At 47.9% G+C, this 20501-nt stretch overlaps 1 protein-coding gene across 5 annotated transcripts in view; it reads right to left on the minus strand.

The window, feature by feature from the left end:
* The window catches only part of LOC144174784 (sodium-dependent dopamine transporter-like), a 126514-nt gene that overhangs the window by 80727 nt on the left and 25286 nt on the right, over positions 1-20501 (minus strand). The window lies entirely within an intron of this gene.

Raw genomic sequence — 20501 nt, forward strand, 5'->3', positions numbered from 1 at the left:
GGGGATTTCAAAATGTTTTGCATGTGAGACCAAACCCCGAAAAAAGATGCCATTGCTCGACTTTGCTCAAAGGGACTTGTTCCGCATTGAAACTGAAGGAACGTCACACAAAAATTACACACGCGTCTTACGTAGCACAGCTCAATTAGGTGTTTCCCCTTCATCAGCCGTTTTGCGATTATGTCGGGAAAAGGTATGCCCACAGATTGAACTTTCGAGACTAGTTCCGTAGGCTATTTTTCAAGAGAAATACTTAACAAATCTCCCCCAGAGTGTCCGCCCTTACAAAATTCTCGACTGAAGGAGTGCGGCCACGTTGGACATGCACGATTGTTTTCTGACTACTCAACAGATTACAAACACAATACAGTCAAACCTCGATATATCGAACACGGGTATATCGAATTATTGCCTATATCGAACACTTTCAATATCACGCGGGAAATTACATGCATTTTTTAATTTTTATTTCGAACTGGGACGGACATGAAATGGGTATATCGAACTCCGCCACCCCAGACCGCCCAGACCGCTCGCGCTCTGTTGACAGGCAGCGAGCAATCCCGCAGTACCCTCGAGGACAGCGGTGGCGCGATGGGCGTTTCCGACTGCTGCGCATCGGCTGCACCGAAGCACAATTGGACGGTGCAAAAGAAGAATGCGAGCTTGAAGAAACCTGGGGCCAGCTGGAGCGCTTTGTTGGTGCTGAGCGATGAAGCATGTGCATTGATGACTTTGTTGGCGGTGACGACAGCACCGGAACGACGGTGGAGCTGACGGATGTGGAGATCCTAGCGGGGGTAACTACTGAGCGCACAAACGAAGACGCTGCCGAGGTTGTACCCGCAAGCGCTGACAGTGCCCCACTCCCGAATTCGACCGAGGCTTCAGCGGTTTCGGGCCTACCGCACCGCTACTGCAGCGCTATAGAAGGCACCGGCCTGTCGCTTGTGGAACGTTTGGACTACGTTGAGGAAGTCGTGTATAACACGCCAGGCTACCCTGCTGCAATACTTTAAGCCAAAAGAATAAATACTTTGAAGCACCAAGTGAGTATTTACTGCACAATTCGTTTTTTATTGATTTGTACCAGTTTATGATGCGTTTTTTACGTGATTTTATATATCGAATTCTGGTTATATCGAACTATTTCGCGGGCACCGCTCTGTTCGATATATCGAGGTTTCACTGTAATCGGGTCGCTGAACTAACCTTAAACGCGCCGTTGCACATGTTCGAATGCACTCTAATGGTAAAGGAATGCACGACGTATACAGCTTCCGGGAACGCCTGCATTCCGTCACGTCCGTCACGAACGCCTGCAACGGGACGTCTCTGTTCCGTAACCCCAAGTGACCTGTGTCTTTCAGAATTATGCCGATGGGATTACAACGGCATATGTGTGTTTCCCGGGGAACTCGCAGCATTGGCATTCAGTTTTTCCGGCGCCATTGTACTCTGTGGCATACGTTTTTGTCAAGGTGCGGCTGGATTTCCACTGCAGCACGCTGGTTGCTAGTCGGTTTATACCGGGGCGCATCTTCCTTTCTCGCAAGTTTTTCATCCCATCAAAACTTTCAGATTGCATCTGTTAGTTTTGCACTAGTATCTATTTACCTTCGTGGTAATTTGGTATTCCTAGCTCACATTCTCTGGAAAAGCACCCATACAACAAGTCAGACAGCTAGTTTATCGAATCAACGATCAAGTACTAACACCAAACACCTGATTTGAGGAAGTGAGGGCTGTAACCGAAACACTCCGACGACCGTCTTCTAAAAACATCCACACTGGCTCGCTAGGAGATGTATTTGAAAGGGATGAAAGCCCAATTATCACGCGACAGGCCTTATTTACGTGACAGGTGCGCCTTGCGCAACTCTGTGCGGTTCCTGACACGACGCCGGGTGAGAAAACAACCTCGTCGGAGACTGCACTTGCTTTAACGACTGAAGGAACAAGCCTCGACGACAGCGCATACAGCCTTTATAGCGTTTCCATCGCTTTCAGAGTAACGCCCAAGGAACTCTTCACACAGGCGGCAGCTCCTAATGAAGACCCACGCGGCTTTGTCCGAGACCAACAGTGACGTGGCTCGACCTAACGACTCACGTGAAGGCAGGAGAGGTTCATCAACGAAAGGAAAAGTAACAGCTAGGTGGGGCCATTTTGGAAGGCGTCGTTTGCGGTTACGCATCACGTGACGAAATGATGTCTAGATTGCGTCCTTGCATTAGGGCAAAGTAATGTCGGTAGGCGCCAGAAGTGACCCGTAACAACAAATCGAAAAAAAAAAGTCGCTCTCAAAAAACTTGCACGTTAGTGTTTCGTTCATTTCGATGTTGAGTAAGTTTATACTCTGTCTACGAACGCAAACTTAGCAAAAACCATTCAAAAGAGTTGTGGGGACTATCATGTCACGCCAAATTCATGCTTAGATATTACGCAGAGACGGACGATTTGCGGCTATACTGGCGTGACGTCATCACGCTCACAAGACTACGGAGAGCATGTACTTGGGCGGTTTGTGCGAAAGTAAAAAAAAAAAAAAAGAAACCTACACACAGAAACATTGAAATAAACAAAAAATAAAAAAGATATTTACTGCCGCATAAGCAACGCGATAGCTACGCACTTTAAATCAATTTATTTCCAACTTAATTTCTTTCCAATCTTATTTTTTTTCCAATTTATTTTCTTTATTTCTATATTTTCGGTACTTATAGAACTCAGAGGATAAAACAGTATAATGAGACTGAATAAATATAACAAATAACTAAAGACTATCCACAAAGTTGAAAAAGAGAGATGTTCATTAGAGCAACCTTTTACAAGAGTGGAAACCCATAGGGAATCAGCCGGGGGAAAAATAACGCTATTTCCCCCCAAAAAAAAACCGTCGAGCGCATAAAAGGCGAAAATTAGTCACCTGACATCCAGACAGCAGGCATTCATAACATAGCGTACCGAGCCTTTATTAATCCGAAAGCACTTACTGCCTTATTACGCGAAAATTAGGCGTCGGCGTGACCCAGCGATCGTCTCGAAAATGGTCAACCGAAGGAAGAGAATACAAGCAAAGTAAAGCAAGAAAACTCGGGTGAATTGTTGTCCGGGATTCGAACCAGGGGCTTATCGAACGCGAGTCGAGCACGCGTACCCTACACAGCTGCACCTATAGGGGACGCATTGTGGCCTTCGACTTAAAGGAGCCATGAAGAGAAAATACAACTTCGTTTAATTTGAAAGAACTAGGATTCAGCATCTCACTCAGCTCAATTAGAGCCACAAAAGATGTTTTTTAACGAAAAAAAAGCAAGACGTATTTAAAAACTTTCAAATTTTGCGCCACAGTGACGTGTTATGAGCAAGAATGACGTCATACGGGACAACAATAAAACATAATTTTCAGTGCGTTAACTGCACGTTAGCATCAAAGTGATGTGGTCAAATAGAACTAGAGGCCTCATTACAGACGTCCAGTCATGTGTCGTCGCGACAGGTGAGTTAGGCGGCCGACAATCGCACAAACAAGGTTCCGTGACGTCATAGAAAAGTTGCGGGAAATTGGCTAGGGGGTCGCGACTGCTTCACACGTTTTCTTTAATATCTCCGTTATTTGTTCGAAGATTGCGATGATATTGGTATCATTGTTATCGGGTCTAAGCCGTCTTTTTAATAAACCCAACTTGTATTTTGTCTTCACGGCTCCTTTAAAAACGTCTATCAGAGTCGCGCAGTGAGGCCCAAAGGTGCATTTGGAGCATGGCCTTTAGTGAAGTAGCAAGGCACGTTTATGGTAATAGCGAATATGTAGGGCTTACAAGGGTGATTAAGAGAAAACATTCTCCCCGGATGTACGCGCCAATACCGGAACAGAGGAGATCCAACGAATAGAGGAAAACGGCGGAAGGACGAAAGGATCATGACGATGGCAATGAGAAGACACAATCACACCACTGGAGGTCTACAGGCCTACAGGAGTATTTCGAGCACGCTGGTACATAAGTATCGAAGCATGGTTACGCTAATAGCGTATATGTTGAGCGAACCAGGGTGGTTGACGAAGACTCTCAGTCACAGTAGCAGAGAGAATAAGGCAACGACCTTGTCTCAACCTTTATTACACCCATAACAGCTTTAGCAACTTCGGTAAGGGCCCAGATGTTTTGGACACCGATTTTTCTCTGTACAAATACGCGAAATAAAATAATCGAAATCGAATTGAAATTGAAATAATATGAAACACTTTCGTAATCCCACACGTTCTAAAACAGTTTTAAGTGCCTCGCTGAATTGTTGTTGTTGTTGTTGTTTGCTTGTTATCTGGGCCGTCGCAGCCAAATCTGTATAAAATAAGATACACTCTGTGCGGCTTAATCCGGATAATGACTAAATCCTAATCACAGGTCATTTTTCAAGCATCAGCCATGCGTGGATTCGTAGCGTCAAACATCAGATTCCGGGATAGTACTTCCCACCAACTACAGCACCACTTCTGACACCTATACAAATGCGCGAGTCAGAAGCAATTCTCTAGGGGAACAGAATGTCCGCGCTCGTTTCCTAAACCGTTCAGCGGTCTAAACGAGCCTGGTTCCTGTCAAAGCGGACGCGGGCATCGCCGGCCGCTGGCAAACATTTTCAAGGGTGTCACGTGCGCCCATGGGCTCTGCGTGTGGCGCTCCCGTGCTCGAAGTGCAGGAAATTGCTGTTGCTTTCGTAGCGTTCGCACACGTACCCCTCGCGCACCCTCTCTTCCAGCTTAATTCGTGTTGAGAGGGAGCATGATCGGCCTTGCGGCCTCGTTCATTCTCACTCGGTGCGGCCGGGGGCCAGAAGGGGGCAAGGTGGACCACGCGCTCGCCGAGACTCGCGGAGTAAACGTCGAGGCGCTTTTGAAGCGTAAGCTACACTGGCCGAGGTTGATCAGTTTCGCGCGGGCCGTGAAGGGCCGTTCTGCTATGGTGTCCGGAAGGGGAAGTGTGACAGGCGCTGTATGCGCGCCAGGCTTGGGTGCTGCACGAAACGCGAGGAAAACCTTACCAGTCCGCTAGGGGCGCTGCACTAGGGAGGGGAGCCGCCTTGGAAGGCTTGTCGCGTGGGTCGTCGGCGTTGTGCTCACCCCACAGCCGAGCGTGTTGTGCTGTGGATGTTGTGTGTTGTGTTTTGTAGCGTAAGCTACACTGGCCGAGGTTTAGTAGTTTCGCGTGGGCCGTGAAGGGCCGTTCTGCGCAAGCGCGAGGAGCATTGGATTGGTTTGGATCGGATAGGATTGGATTGGATTGGATTGGATTGGATTGGATTGGATTGGATTGGCTTGGCTTGGCTTGGCTTGGCTTGACTCGGCTTGGATTGGCTTGGCTTGACTCGGCTCGGCTTTGATTTGATTTGGATTAAATTGGATTGTGTTGGATTGAAATCCAATTCAATTGGAGTACGGGTGTGTGGAGAATTGAGTCTGCACATTCGCCGGTCTGAGCATTCCAGAGGAGTGACGTCGTAGCCGCGGCAGACGCATTGGCGCCGGCGCGTGCCTAGCTGTGCGCCTCCGTTGCGCAATAGCCAAGTCTGACGCTGCGCCGGATCCGCTTGATAGCCGTTTCGCGTGGCTCCTGGAGAGCCGTGCTGCGGGAGGAGCCATGCGCGAGGAGCAGTGACTGGACTGGACTGGATAGGATTGGATTGGTTTGGAAATCGTTTTAGCAACAGAAAGCATGATAAGCAGCTAATCATAGACAACCAGGAAACCCAAAAATAACCAGCTGAACCTTAGCTCACGCTACGTATATCCTGGCATAGCCGAGCTAAGCCACTGCTAATTTTTTGGTATAGGCTGTGTGTGCGTGCCGTATTTATCGTCTTGAATATACGTTGTGCGTTTTCCTTGTGGATCTACATTGTCAGAAATGTAGCGAAACCTTCAAGCACATCATTCCACCGATGCCACGGACGGCAAGCTTGTATTTGTTCTAGAGGACGCCTTTACAATGTTTTTCTCATAGAAAAAACTTCTAGCGTTCAGCATGCATGATTTCGTTGCTTCTTTAAGCAGCCTAAAATTCGACCAAGTCGGTTGTGAGGCTCACTGTAAGGCCCTGAGTAAGGAAAAAGTTGCGCAGAGACAGCGGCAAAAGCATTTGATTGATTGATTGTTGGGTTTAACGCGTCGGCACTGCATGCACACACGATGGCGCGCCGCAGCAGAGATTGACAGATTAATAGATATCAGGATAATTTTGACCACCTAGGGATCCTTATAACGTGCGCCGAAATCTCGAACACGCGGACTTTTTTGCTTTCCGTCTCCATCAGAAAAGCGGCCGCCGCGGTAGGGAGGCAAAAGCATTTCGGAGATGCCAGTAGGCGCTTTCAAATTGACGCACTTTGCATGCTTTTTTGAAGTGTATGCAAGAAATAAACTGGAACATTCAAATTGCGCTTCTGTGTGTGCTTATTTTGCAGGTGTGTACTGATTCCCAGCAAACTTAAACGTGCAGCAATTGTTTCCTCAAACGTTACTATTGTAAACAACTTTTCTTGGATGTCAGACAATTCGTTTTAAAGAATTGTACATCAGTAACAAATGAAACGCGATCAAGACAGCTGAAACGCAAAAAGAAAAGTTCAATCATAGGCCGGGAAAGGTGATACTAGCCGAGGTTATTTCGCTTGGAAGGCGCGAAGACTGCCCTTTAGAAGTGTTATTCAACATCGCTTGTATTCCTTCTATAGAAGCAAACGTTTCTTTGTATGCATTTATATTTTCTTGTACACATTTGCGAACTACCGTACTGAAAGTTGCGCAAGTTGGCATTTGTTCATGATAAGCGAGATACCCCCACGACACTCAGCGACCCCGATTTCCTTGCTGCCCTTGGACGCTTCGCTCTCGAGAGTGGCCTCGCAAAAGTAGTTTAGCCGGGGTCTACCGCCCCTATCTGTGCATTCAGGAACTGACTATATCAAATGAACATCACCTCGTGGTCATCTCTCCCTTCCTCTTTTCCCCCTTCTCCCCCTTCCGGCCCCTAGGCCCTCCTTGTGTTAAAAAAAGACTTTCACTCACTCATGATGAAAAATAGCGTGGAAGGAAGACCAACAGCACGACGCACACAAGATAGCTCTTGTCTGAGTTATGGGGCCTCCTCTTCCTTCTGCGCTATTTTCATCATTCTGTATGCGTTCATGTTCAAAGCTCGTCCGCGTGCACACGAAAACTGTCTTGCCGCGATATGGCAATAAAATACTGGTGGCAGTTACCAATGCAACTGGATCAATATCTAGGAGCAGATTAACATTGTTAGTGAATGACTGCATTGAACCGATTGATTGATCGTAGGGTTTAACGCACCGACGCAACGCAGGCGATGAGGCGCGCCGAAGTGGAAAGCTCCGGATTAATTTTGACCACCCGGGGATCTTTAACGCCGAAATCTCGTACACACGGGCGTTTTTGCTTTTCGCCTCCATCAGAAAAGCGGCCGCCGCGGCCGGGAGTCGAACCCGACTGCATTGAACAGACAGACGTCCTAGCTCTGGACAACGAAAGGAGCTTGTCTGCTTAGGTGATGCATAGCCGAAAGACGCGCAAGAACGGATGCAGCAACGCAGCCGCCTGCACGCAACATATGTCAGCACCAGTTCCAAATTACATCGTTCTGTTAGTCCTGTCTTCAATTGAGGAACTGCTTGCAGCCTTTTTGCGCAGCATATTTAAAAACACAAAATCAAATTTCCGCCTATCAAGGGTGATTTTAGAAGAAACGCAATGGCAGCCGCCTGCGCTCCGTACTTTCGGAGGCAGCTTATCAGCGGAAGCGCTGAGCTCCCCTCCTTTATTGTGGCGCCACCAGCTGTAATTGCTCTGTGCAGCCTCTCGGTTCCTCCCGTCACACTTCTCCTTTCAGACACCATAGTTCTGCGCAAGCGCGAGGAGCATTGGATTGGTTTGGATCGGATTGGCTTGGCTTGACTCGGATTGAATTGGATTTGGATTGAATTGGATTGGATGGGATTAAATTGGATTGTGTTGGTTTGAAATCCAATTCAGTTGGAGTTCGGATGTGTAGAGAATTGAGTCTGCACATTCGCCGGTCTCAGCATTCCAGAGGAGTGATGTTATAGCCGCGGCAGACGCACTGGCGCCGGCGCGTGCCTACTGTGCGCCTCCGTTGCGCAGTAGCCAAGTCTGACGCTGCGCCGGAACCACTTTATAGCCGTTTCGCGTGGCTCCTGGAGAGCCGTGCTGCGGGAGGAGCCATGCTCGAGGAGCAGTGACTGGACTGGACTGGGCTGGATTGGGTTGAATTGGATTGATTTGGAAATAGTTTTAGCAACAGTAAGCATGATAATCAGCTAATCCTAGACAACCAGGAAACCTAAGAATAACCAGCTGAACCTTAGCTCACACTAAGTATATCCTGGCATAGCCGAGCTAAGTCACTGATAATTTTTATTGTTGTTGTTACGTCGTTGTTGGGTTGTTATGTTGTTGTTAACGACAATGATGATGATTATGATGATGAGGAGAAAAATAAGTTTGGTAGAATAGTTTAGGACGGCTAGGGCATTGTGCTGCTGAGCCAAGGGACGCGGGTTCGATTCCGGCCGCTGTGGCTGCGAAAGTAAACCGGATGAGAAGTGAGCAAGCACGTGCGCTCCTCGTTCCGTTAGCCTCTTGCGCTGCCGCTTTCTTTCGAAGTTATGTACCAACCAGCCCAGTTTCCACTCTTCGGCGCTGGCTACTCTTGTGATGAAGGAGACAAGCGAAAACGCCCTGGTGTCGACATTTGGGCGCACGGTAAAGAGACCCAGGTGGTCAAAATTAAGACGACCTGTGCTATGAGGCACAGTCCGTGGACCGGCTGTGCCTCGTAGCACAGGCGCAGCTTCGGCGTGGCAAATCCCACGCTGAAAAGGTGAGGATGAGGCAAGAAAAAAAAAACTTTGCCACCCCTTGCTAAAAGAAAGTTGAGGGCAGCGCGAAAGCTTCGTCCAATCGAAGGAAGGTGCGTCCAATCGACCGTCAAACCTTCAAAGGCCCAAATCAGAAACGAAGAACGAACGCATGCGGCTAAGGAAACGCATCCACTAACGATCAGAATGTATACAGATACGTGGTTTTTTAGACAGAGGTATACTATTGTACTGCTAGTTCGTGGTCGATGCGTGTACTGCCTTGTCTAGAATCGTTCCTTTTTCGTGATTTTCAAGTAACCGTTTTGACACAATGGAACCCCTGTTTCGGGAACGCACCGTGTGCCCAGAGATCTTATCAGAGAGAGAGAGAGAGAACAACTTTATTTTGTGCCCGGTGGGAAAAGGAAGAGGTTGGAGATCCTCCTCGGTCCTCTTTCCCCTTTTAGGCGGCAGCCAGGAGTCCTTGGACCCCGGTGGCGTCTTCAGCCATCCGGACGAGTCCGACTTGCACTTCGGGATCGGTGCTGAGCAGCGCGGTCTCCCACTGCTCCACGGTTCTAATGTCTAAGAAAGGGCGTCCTTTCTGCTGTACCTGTTTACCCTTGATGGGACACGACCAAACCATGTGCTGGAGGTCCGCTCTGCCTTTACAAATTTTGCATTCAATTGTGTACAGCCCCGGGTAACAGCGGCTGTAGGCTACAGGGTTAGGGAACGTGTTGGTCTGGAGCAAACGCCAAGCCACCGATTGCCACTTAGTTAAAGTTCTGTGTGGTGCAGGGTACCTCGCTCTTTCAAGGCTGTAATGATCTAGTATGTCCCGATAAGATACCAGCCTGTCCCGCCCCGACCGGCGAAACGAGTGCGCGTCGACGGTGGAATCGTCGGCGTCGGCTCGGTTGGTTAGACCTCGAGCCGCGGCGTGCGCGTTCTCGTTCCCCAGGAGACCGCAGTGGGCCGGCGCCCAGACTATTTGGACCCCTCTGGCCCGATCGCCGCAGAAACCGGCGAGCAGGGTTTTAAGCGCTTCCGACGACACGCGTCGACATGGAGTCGCTCACTATAAATTTGTATTTGCTGGATGCCGTCATTTCCAGGGCAATGGCCGCCTCCTCCCCGACTTCGGGCGACGTCGTGACGATCGTGGCAGAAGCGACTGAATCGCCCTGTCGATTTACCATGGCTACGGCCATGGCGTCACGATCGTAATAGCCTGCGGCGTCCACGTAAACCACGTCCTCAGACCTCTCAAATCTTTTTTGCAGTGCCTGTGCTCTTGCGCGTCTGCGTTCTGCGTTGTGTACGGGGTGCATGTTCTTGAGCAGTGGCGGGACGTATATGCTCGCCCTGATTTCAGTTGGGATGTCCAATTTAGCACCAGCTCGAGATTCATAGTTGATGCGAAGGGAGCTTAAAATGTGTCGCCCAGTCGGGCTCTTCGAGAGCCTTTCCAGCGTTGCGATCCTCTAAGCTTCGATCAGCACGCGTCTATCAGAGCTTTTCGGCCGATCAACCGGTCTATGGGGAAACGCATTCGTTTTTTTTTTTTTTTTTTTTTTTTTTGGCAAGACGCAATCGGCAATACCAAGAAAGCTTTCGCTTTAAAAGCTGGTCGCGGGTTGTTGTTCGTCACTTGCAACCACTCGCGAATGAAAACGCCGGTGGCTGAAAGAGCTGCATCGCCGTAAGACCAAAGCGTGCGGCAAGCCGACGGTCGGCTCTCGTCGTGTTGCACGCGAAATTCTCTTCAGGCGCCTCCGCGTGGCTTTTCGCGGTTCCGTGACGCGTTGGTTTCAGCTGAAGTTTCACCATCGCCTCAATCACACGGAAAAGGAAGGAATGCGCACGCGTTAAACTGTAGCTGTACTCATGGTATAGGACAAATTCTTATGCGTGCTCGTTGCTGTAAACAACAGGCAACTAGAATCCGCTGAATACAGCGGATGCCATGAAAGGTGCAGCTTGACACATATCGATGGTTCGAAGATATCCATAGCACATCGACGGCTTGAAGAACAATTGAGACCGCGCGCTCTGTTACGAGGACTTTATACGACGTAAGTACAACGCGAGGCGTAATGTATGCAGAAAACAAGCTTTTTTTTTTTTTTTTCAGTTCCACAAACGTTTAAAAAAATAAATGGCCGCGTATCTGCTTACTTCGCTGAAAATGTCGAAAGACGACAGTTTTGTGCCGCCGCTGTCAAGTAAATGTTCCTCTTCTCTCCCCCACCTTCCTGTTACGCGTGTCCTCTCCCGTATCGCTCCTCCCACGATAAATACGGTGGAGGTTTGCTCAAGTCAATTCAATTTTAGCGCGCTCCACTGCTCGCGCGCCATCTGCTGGAATAAAACAGTGGGACTTCTTGGAATGTCGCCAGTAGGCACGAGCCACGGGGGCAAGCGCTATCCGTATTTTTGGGTTCAAACATTGTTTTCACCGCGTATTTTTATTTTTATCGCAGAAATGGATCAGCCATGCATATTTAATTAAAAAGGAACACTGCATATACCCCTTATGTATTGATGTGTTGCGTCAAATATGCCGGATGTTTTCTTTTTCCTCAACAAAGTTAACGGGTATGAAGTGTTGCAGATTAGTGGTTTGGAAAATTTTTGCCTATACAAACCCCTCGTTCAAGTATGCCTTTATTTTGGCCGAAAGGCTGGATCGAGGGACAGACCCACACAGATATTTCGGGTTGACGTAGCCCAAGAAAGACTACCGTCTTTAAAAACCATCGTCTTGAACCACCCAAACGCAATAATTTTTGTCTGTCTGTCTGTCTGTCTGTCTGTCTGTCTGTCTGTCTGTCTGTCTGTCTGTCTGTCTGTCTGTCTGTCTGTCTGTCTGTCTGTCTGTCTGTCTGTCTGTCTGTCTGTCTGTCTGTCTGTCTGTCTGTCTGTCAACCACTTGAATCAGCTAGAACAGTATGTTACTGGTGAGCCTGCTCCCTAATGGGTCTCTGATGACCCACTTGGAATTGGGGGGTAGGTGTTGGTGAGTGGGAGATGAGGGTAGAAATAGCAGGGAAAGGGAAGAATAAGATATATAGAGAGAAGTGAATAATGACGTATAGGAAGGCGAGGGCGAAAAAAAGCATAGCGGGCTAGAAACGGGGAGAATAAGTCTCCGAAGGCTTTGGTGAAGAAGACAGAGGCTTTGGATCGATTGAAGACGTGGGATATAGGGAAGGAGGAGAAGGAGAAGTAGTGAAAGTAGTGGGATTGGAGGAAGGAAAGGGAGACAGGAATAGGAGTGCATCAGAAGGGGCAAAGGGGGATGGAGTGTGGGATAGAGAGAGATGAGATTTATTGATTGATTGATTGATTGATTTATTGATTGATTGATTGATTGATTGATTGATTGATTGATTGATTGATTGATTGATTGATTGATTGATTGATTGATGGTAGGGTTTAGCGCGACGACTCAACGCAGGCGATGAGGCGTGCCGTAGTGGAGGGCTCCGAATTAATTTTGACCACCTGGGGATCTTTTACGTGCGCCGAAATTAGAGAGAGATAAGGAAGAGGAGAGGAAGGCGGGGGTTAAAAATTCCTTTTGAAGGCGATAGGCCGGCGATACTCATCAACGACGTCTTTGCTCCTACATCGTGTTGGCGTTTCTTTCTTGGCTTTCGTTTCTTAGTCTTTTTGCGCGGATTACTTCAAAAGGCAGGCTGGTGATACTTCACGTCACAGCTATCTCGGAATCAGAGTTTCGCGCGCCTGTGATGCACCTGTTCTACTCACGATGAAGAAAAAAAAAAAGGTGGCGCAGTGGTAACTCCCTGAGCACGAGCTGTGGAAACGCGAGTTAAAATCCCACGCGAACTCAAATGCATTTTTATTTTTATTTGCTCTTTGCATCTGCGGCCATCCTCTGTACCTGATAACTACAACAGGGTTTTTCTGCACAATGGGGTGTTTAATGGTTTTGCCTTATTTACTACCAATTCTTATCGCAACTGCTATAGCTGCTTCTTTCATTTGAACACTATATCTCCCTTTACTCAGCCCACTGTCCTTTCGCCAACGTTCCCACTAAATGGTGGTCGCGGGAAATAGAAGCCATACTGCAAATAATAAAACACACAGATTCGCCGAAAAGGGGAATTGTGCAGTTAACATGCGCTATAAGAATTAAAAACATAAATATACGTCACATGACTCGGTGAATTCGGTTTTAGAGCGAGAGCGAGTAGCTGCTGCTTGCTGGTTCTTCATTCAGCAACGTTAAAGTTATGTTAAAGTGGTTATGCATACCCGAAAGCAAACACGTTCACACAATACCCAGTTCGCACGCCGAGCCATCGGTGATTCCGGTGGTAGTGAGAGAGCTGTAGATGTTCCAGCGATTGTACCCTGTTTAAGCCCGTTCTATATGTCGCGAATTCGGCTGCGAATTCGCTGCTGTGGCGCCGCTCGATCGACAAACGATCTAATTTCGTTGTTGCCGAAGCTGCGAAAAAAAAAGAAAACCGAAAATGGCGAACCCTGTAAAGCCCTCCATTTACACAAAAATTCGCATTGCGCGGAAGTTCCACCTGTCCTGCGTTGCTCGAGTCCATTCTTTGCCCCCGATTTTCTTTATTTCATCCTTTTATCGGATTATTGGCTTTCCCTCCTTCCAGACCCATCTCTTGGTATAAACTCCTCAGCCTTCACACCCAAATTAACCCACAGGCCCACCCCTGAAATTATATTCTCGGATTCGAAAACGGCCGTACAAAACTTTGCCAAAAGGCTCATTCCTCCCCGGCACACAAAATTCTCTATCTTAAAATTCGCCATCCGATACGGTCGAACTCTAATGGTTCCCGGCTGACACGAGCATTGGAGGGATATAGACGGCCCACACGGCAGGGACAGTGTCCTCACATTCAGAGAGGTCACACACAATTACCGCCTCTCCCGCCGCAAGCTTCCCCCCGCTCACTCATCCCTCACCCTGGAGGAGGAACGCCTCTGGCGTCAATTCCAAACGGAGTCCCTACCCTGCAGAGCCGTCCTTCATTGCATCCACCCCTCCCTATGCCCATCCTCACTCTGCCCCCGCTGCGGTGAAAGGGCCTCGGTCCAACGCCAAATTTGGGCTTGTGCCGAGGACCAATTCCCTCCAATTAAGTCCCCTGACCAGTGGATGGAGGCGTTGGGCCACTCGGACCCCCAGCTCCAGAAGGCGCTCGTGACTCGCGTGGCTGAAGTCGTCGCGACCCTCCGTGTCGCGCCCACCGCGCCCTTATCATTTATGTGAATAAAATTTATCTCTGTCTCTATTTTTCTGTTAACCTAATTGTCCACCGGTTGTCGGTTCTTCACACTACATGGCCAGCCCTAGTCCATTTCTTTCTCTTTATTTGAACTATGATATCTTCTATTCTAGTTTATTCTCTGATCCAGGTAACTCCTTTCCTGTCCCTGAGTATTACTTCTAAGATTATTCGTTCCATGGCCCGTTGAGCCGACCTAAGTTTGCTTTCTAGTTTCTGAGTACAAAAGCAAACGCTTTATCATAGTCTAATTAATATCATGCGAAAGGGTTTAGTGTATTTCGCTGATTTTTCTCACACATGATTACAACATCGATGTGATCCATGCTTGAGTGCCCTTTCCTTTTTTCTTTCCAACAATCACTTTATTTACAGAAGTAAATATGAGTACAGTTGACAGGGGGGCAAGAGATAGTGTGTGAAACTACGAGAGTGCCTACAAGGCTTATTATTGCGCATTGACCCACAGGGACAGTTACAGGCAATAAGAAGGCTTGTAGCATGAAAAACAAATTTCACAATGAATCAAGAAAGAACGCCAATAACAGGTTGCGGAATCTGCGGTATATATACAAAGCATGAGTCAGACTTGAGAGAAATCAAAAGAAAAGACTTTCCTAAACCCCGCCTGCTCTCTGTGTTGTTTGAAATGCAGGTTGTCACCTATGCGGCTAACTTTAACTTTAGTAAACAGCTTGTAAACAACTGAGAGTAAGCTGATGGGTCTGTAATTTTTGAGGTCCTTGTGATCTCCCTTCTTATGAATACGAATTATGTTGGCGGTTTTACAGGCCATGGGAATTTTTGAGTCTTCAAGCATTCCGAAAATAGCTCAGCAAGCTTTTTCAGTACAATATCTGCTCCCTCCTTCAAATTATCCATGGTTATGCCATCGTCACCTAGAGCGTTTGCTCTTTTAATGCCTTTGAGAGCCTTTCCTACCTCCTCTTTAGTTACGGACATCGCAAGTTGAGCTTGTACTCTCAGTAGTTTTCCCTCGTCTACGTCGCAGGTTGTATGCCAGCGATGTTAGACTTCGCACCACACACATGACGCATTTTTCGAAAATCGCGCAGCTAGCGCTCTCGCGCTACAGCAGCCCCTCGAAAGCTAACTCGGTATCTTACCATACACTTCGCATTCACCCTCTAGTGCTTCGGTTGCGGACAACTATACCTCCAAGGACAGATCGAGCTAGGTAAGTGCCCCCTGGTCGTGGAAATCGAGAGACACCACATAGCGCACGGAGCTGCTGAAATTGCCGAAGGAACGCATTCTCGCACGCCCCCTCAGATTATATGTAATCAGCGTGAAGATGCTCACCAAAGTGGGCAGAAAATAGCTGTTTTTTACGTGGTCGATGAAGATGCCGTTCAAGAGATACCCGTTGGATAGGAGGTAAAACAGGAAGAACGTGGCCTCGATGTCGGAAGCTGGAACTTTCAAGACGCAAGCTTGAAGCAAAGCGATCGGGAACACAGAATGACCTGTCTGCCTGGAGATGAGAAAAGAGTATTTCACTTCGCATATGTAGACGAATTGAACATTAGGCTGCGCGCAAATTACGTGCCAGAGCACCGTCATGCATGCACGCAGTGCGCGTGCACGTACCCATCGTGCTATATTAGGAGAGCTAGAGGCATGCAACCTTTATGAAAAATAAAGAGCGGATCCAAGCCAATCTTCTTTGGCTGTAGATGTACGTTATTCAACTAGCGTTCTTTTAGTCGTATTACCCGCCGCGGTGGCTCAGTGGCTAAGGTGTTGCGCTGCTGAGAACGAGGTCGCGGGTTCGATTCCCGGCCGCGGCGGCCGCTTTTCTGATGGAGGCGAAAAGCAAAAACGCCCGTGTGTGCGAGATTTCGGCGCACGTTAAAGATCCCCAGGTGGCCAAAATTAATCCGGAGCCCTCCACTACGCCGCGCCTCATCGCCTGCGTTGCGTCGGCGCGTTAAACCCCCACAATCAATCAATCAATCTTTTAGTCGTATTGACAAACCGAATTCACCTCTCCCTTCCCCCTGCACTACCTCACCCTCCTTGGTTTGAAAGTAAGATTGTGCCTTTGCCGTTCACCGCTGCTCCTTCAAGTGCCTCCAACCGCCTCCTCCTCTCCCCCCCCCCCCCCCTTCCGCGATAGTTCCTCCTTTCCTTTCTCCCCATTCCTCATAGGCTTGTAGGGTAAAGTGACTCTTATCTGTGGAAAAAACTATTAGACAGATACTGTCTACACCAAAATCTGGGTGAAGTCGTCCAAGAATGCTACTTGAATATAAAAACTGGCCGCTTATCTACTTGTTTCACTGAAAATGTCGCCGAAAAACGATAGCATTTTCCCGCTCCTGCCCCGTAACATTCTGTTCCCTCTCTCGCTTTCACCGCTCATGCCCTTCTCTCCTCTCCCGCTCCTCCCGTGATGAATGCGATAGAGGTTTGCTGAATTCAACGCAATTTCCCCGCGTTCGCACTGCTCTCTTCCCCATCCGTAGCGAACTTTTATTGGTTTTGTGCTTGGAGTAGCTCGAGCGGGCTTCTTTTGTTTCAGTGCTTGGTTTTACCGCAACTCTTTTGTACACCGTTTCTTAATCCTGTTGTTTTTTTGTTGTTATCGTAAAAAAATCCAGCCTGTATCCTGAAAAAGAATGATGGTGCGCTCGATTATGCGCTTGTATTTTGCTTCAGATATGCTTGGGGTTTCCTTCACCATGAACAATGCGGATATGTATGAACCAGGGCGGCAGTGTTAGTAGTTGGAACGTTCTGTCCTATGTCATTTCATGTTCAAGAATTTCTCCAACTGATTTTTTTTTTTTTTTTTGACCGGGTGGTTGAATCAAACGACAGGCAAACAGACAAAGTTTCGCGTTTACGTAGCATATGTAGGACTATCGTACTTTAAGAAAAAGGCGTGAAGTTTTAGGTTCCGCACGAGACCTTCACCCCTAACAACACGCGAGGCGGTTGTACACGGTTCGGCTTTCAGCGGAGGAAGCGACAAGGACAGCCGCCGGCAGGCCTTTCCGCATGACTCAGTCTTTAGAAGCAGGTGTGAGTACGTCGAAGATGTTCCTTGGTAACGCGTCGCGTTACACAAGAGGCCAGAAACTTCTTGCGTTGCTCGCGAGAAACGTACCCCTACACTGCAAGAGTTCGTAGTCAGCTTTGTTGGCGGCAGTTGAGACTTTCTCAATGCATAAGCATTCTCTGACGTTGATTCTATAGCACCCATGGTGTAACGCCCAGTGTTTCTACAAAAATGGATAAGTGCAGCTGTTAACACATTTTATTGTTATAATAGGGTATATGGAAATTATTGCTCGCAGAGAACTTTAGGAAGTAAAAGTAGAAATATAAAGTAGACATTAAAACACGCTCCACACCGACAAGCACTGCACAGCTGCCTATAAAAATATTGTCGAGCAGCGAAATTGTGGGCATTTTTTTATACCCGCAGAGAAGTTAGTCTCGAACCCATCAGCACCATTTTTCCCGGTACTACCGCAATAAAACGGGCAAAGCGTGTAGGATTCCACAAACGGCTATTTCTTCGTCCCATTCAGAATTTAACGGCCCGTTGCAGCAGTCTCCAGTTCGGCTTTGAAGCCAAAACAGCTTGTCGTAGAACGGCATGCCCCGCACTAACGATCCACTTGCACACTTCGGCACAAAATGTCCTGTCATACGCACTCGGACACTTTTTGTGTGCTCTAGCCCGTTCTCGCATCCCGAAAAAAAGTTTTTTAAAGACGATAGTCTTTCTTGGGCTACTTAAACCCAGACATTTTGGTCTGTCTGTATGTCTGTCTGTCCGTCTGTCTGTCTGTGACTCGATTCAGCCACCCAGCCAAAGTAAAACAATGCCTGCGGAATAGTCTTATGTAGTCACAGCTAAATGTGCCCGTCTAAGTCCGGTATAATGTTCATACTTGTCAATATTGTTGAAGAACAGCAAGACATTACGCATATATAAGACAACAAATTAATACAGAAGTGATATTTGCAGCGTTCCTTTAAAAAAAATCGTACATGTTTGATTTTGGCGAGATTAAATACTTCATCAACTGAAGAAAAAAATATCACTCCGCCGTCGCCTGCTGTCGCCCGCGCCACTGTAGCTTCTGGCGCCATTTTAAGAAATCAACTGGCAACAGTTACGAAAGGTTCCACTAGATAGGTTCCACGTTCTGCTTGGAACGCACGTGGACTAGGGAAACGCGGTTCTATAAACGTTGAAGTAGGGCGCCTCGATTCACACGCGTCTTCGCCGTACGGCAGCGTTGGCATCGAGACTCCCGGTTTGGAGCAGTGGAACGCGGGAAATTTAAAATGATTTAAGCAAACCTTTGGCGTCTTTACCTTGGGAGGAGCGTGACGCAAGACGAACAACAGGGGAGGTGGGTGGAAAAGCGAAGGGAGGCATTTACTTGGCAAAAGTCGATAAAGATTATCGTCTTTTGACGACATTTGCAACGACAGGAGCAGATACGCGGCCAATTTTTTACGAATATTGGTCTTGTAGACCAGGTTAAAAAGCTGTAGATGTGTCTGTCTTCCGCGGCTTCTATTTGAGATCTTCTTCACGTGCGCGAGTGTGGAATATATTCCCAATGGACACTTTCGATTAAAAGGCGACCCTCTGTGTTTCCGCTGCAGCTCACGCTTACAGTCACACTTAGTGTGGCTTCCTCTACCCCGACAAACGATTTTGAAATATTAAATCATGTATAGATCGCGCCTATAGAAATTGGCACCAAAGAAGTTCGCACCAAATGAAATTTCAGCTTTTAAGCAGGTTGAGTCCATTGACTACAGCCCAAGTGTCACAAACTCGAGCGTACGACGTCTAAAAGTATCGTATAAATTTTTCATTTTATTGTACAGCGCCTAACTCTTCCTCAGTCGTCCGATTCATCCAGTTGGGTTCTATTCGGCCCGAGAAAGGGCTGGAACTTTCTCGAACGAAGCGACGGTAATACGATCACCCGCCGGCTCGCCGGCAAGAAAACAACAAAAATAAAACCTCCGCCGCTCCGGTTTCGTCGAAGCTTCCAGTACTTTCGAGGAGGTGCGCGTGGCCTTGCCAGTGCTAAAGAGCGGCGATGATTCTAGAAGGGAGAAGAGTGAAGTTATTCGCTGACGGCGGCGGGCGCGTTGTATGTTGTACTCTCCCCCTCCGCGCTGGCACGGTTATAAAAAGAGAAGCCGCGCCTCAGCAAACCAGCTACGTTTGGACGTCGTGATTGACAACTGCACCTGCCAGTTTGTACATCACACCATCGGCGACCCGCGCCCTGGAGGACTCCAACGTGCTCCCGGGCCTTGAATGACCGTGATCGTCTCGGACGGCCTGGCCTACAGCGAAGCCACGCTTCCCAGGTAGCCGACTCGCCTCCGACAGCGGTGCATCGTCCGGCCCGGTCGGTGAATATGATGGGACTCTGTCTCTCATATGCATCGAACTGTTCATTTTCTTTTAGTTAACTGCTCCGATTCGTAATATTCATTTGTTAACGCTCCTGTTTGTATCATTTGGCCTAATTGGACTGTTTCTTGTATTTGAATTTCATCTAAATTGTCTGTCATTATCGATCCGCTATCTCGTGCTTGTGTTTGTAACTTGCCTGTCTAAATATAAGTCTTTGTGCTGTTTTTCGTTCAAGGCTCTTGCTCATTCTTGCCGCTCTGGTCGGCGAAAGCCGCACATCAGACGGCCACCCCCTTTGTCACCTGTGCCCTGTGGATTCGGTGGGGTTTGTTGGCTCTCATGAGTCGACTCCCCATATCTTCCGACAGTGCACCCTAATTTAAGGAAGCGGGTGACACCAAGAAATACGGAAAGCTGTTAATGTTGAGGACAAGGAGGAGCTTTGATCTCTTTCTGTAAAAAAAAAAAAAAAAAAAAAAAAAAAAGCCATATTGTGCGGGCAACCAAGACACAATCGGATACGCCTGGGCTGGAGTGAGGAGCTTTCGAAACAAAACAGCGGAAAGGAAACGTTTCTGGTGCGCAAAGAAACGGTGGCGTTAAATACGCTTCCCGCTTGAAAGCCTGCCTTGAGAATGTAATCAGGCCACTCAAACGAAGAGAATGTATAGAGTGGCCAAATACTTCTAGCACTTATTTTACGTGTATTTTCCTACTTCACTATCGTTAGGACATGGCGAGTCCCGGGAGCGGGCCTGTACGTAACGCAGTTCAAGTATTTCTAAATAAATATTTAAGTATAGCAAGTGGTGAAATATTTAACGCTTTTGTTGCGATTAGCCACATTATTCCGTAATTTCAGTGGTCTAAATCAGCTT

Source organism: Haemaphysalis longicornis, unplaced genomic scaffold (genome assembly GCF_048455015.1).
Source record: "Haemaphysalis longicornis isolate Haplotype H1 unplaced genomic scaffold, Haemaphysalis longicornis Haplotype H1 scaffold_3, whole genome shotgun sequence".
Lineage (NCBI taxonomy): Eukaryota > Metazoa > Arthropoda > Arachnida > Ixodida > Ixodidae > Haemaphysalis > Haemaphysalis longicornis.